The sequence below is a fragment of the Triticum aestivum genome, chromosome 5B (genome assembly GCF_018294505.1).
Source record: "Triticum aestivum cultivar Chinese Spring chromosome 5B, IWGSC CS RefSeq v2.1, whole genome shotgun sequence".
In the NCBI taxonomy this organism is placed as follows: Eukaryota; Viridiplantae; Streptophyta; class Magnoliopsida; order Poales; family Poaceae; genus Triticum; species Triticum aestivum.
Genome location: NC_057807.1, coordinates 598,784,993 through 598,786,665, shown reverse-complemented (window position 1 = coordinate 598,786,665; position 1,673 = coordinate 598,784,993).

Genomic DNA, 1,673 nt, shown 5'->3' with positions numbered 1-1,673 from the left:
TTGGGACGGGCTATCCAGTCTCACCTGATTTTGCTGCCAACTTCCATCAGTACGGCTCCTCCTTTGCATCAACCATTAGTCATCACTCATTTATCAGAACCTGGAAACGAAAAAGATTAAAAGATTGTGCCCATTAGGTAGCAAAATAACAACAACCTTACCTAGTTCCATCATGCAGCAGGACTAACTATGATATGAATTTGAACCATAGTTGAACAAGGCGCATAAAGGGAATCTGAGATGTCACCCAAACAGCCATCTTGCACAACCCATATCCAGTCCATCCATCTTGCATGCAAGTCAAATCAGCTGTCCTACATGCATGTCAAATCAACAGTGCTTGTACCTCTCTCTTCTCTCTCCCAAACAAACCCATTATTTTATTACCTCTTTGTAAACTTAAATCATTTATACCTTCTAAACCAATATTTCATCTTTATTATTTTTTACATATTTGAACTTCTGATGCAAAGACCTTTAGAACAAGACCGATGTTGAATATATTTGAACTAGTTTGAAAATTTTCATCAAGTTCGATAAACTTAGATTGTCTGTGGCTCAAACAAGTTTCATGTACCTCACAAAAATGTTCAGGCAAGCTGTTTATAAAGTTCTTTTGTTTCAAATACATTTTCTAGCAAAGTTCTTTAATATTTCTAACAAAGTGCAAACCCACAGTTTAAAAAGTTCTTCACCTTCTGATTCTGTTTATTTTGCACGTTACAATAAAAATGAGAAGTTCTTCACTGTTTTCAGCAAAGTTCGTCAGTAAAAACACTGATAACCTACTAAACAATCATATTTCAGTTTTAGACTTTTAGGTAACAAAAATGTGTTTAAAAACTATCCAAGACTGATCTTGTTCTAAAGATCTTAATGTCAATAGTTCAAATATATTAAAAGTTCCAGAAATAAAATTATGATTATAAAGATATGAATCATCTAAACTGTGAGAAGAAAACTAGAAGTAATAAAGTTTGAGGAGAGAGGAAGGACACTGTATGCATGCATGTGTCAGACTGTGGTGATGAAAAGGAGAGAAAGAGGGGCATGCACATGCAAATGGCTCAGATCCTATGTTGCTGCTGCGGCTGAGATATGCGCTGCGCGCGCAACTAGTTAGGATTAGCCTTATTCGTTGCAAACTACAAATTTAGTAAGCTCCTACACAGGAAAGAACCTGGGAGTCCAGTGGCATCTATCTAGAGCTAGATGACTCCACGAAATCACACGTACATGAGGTTCCGCCTAGACACAAACGTACTGCTGCTAGTATAGGAATCAATCAAGCTGCCTGTGTGGTTGAGCTAGCTTACTATGTACAAATAGATGGGAATGGGATCATTGAGAACCGGGGAGGCAGGGAAGGGGAAGAAGAATAGCGTAGAAGAGATGGATTCCATCAACAGGGAGGGCCGCTGTGGGGGAGGGAGACGCGAGGGGAGGGAAGGCACGGGATGGATCTCACGGCACCGTCGAGCAGAGATAAGAGGAGGGTGCGGGAGGGAGCTCACCTGCGCCGCCGCCGACCGCCTCTGGACGCTGCCTCGGTGTGGGGGTGGGGTTGTGGATGGCTCACGCGTGGGGGGAGTGGAGAGGTGGAGCTGCTCCTGCCGTCGTGCGTGAAGAAGAGGCCGGAGCCCACCGCGGCTGCCTCCGCGCCCACGCGCCTC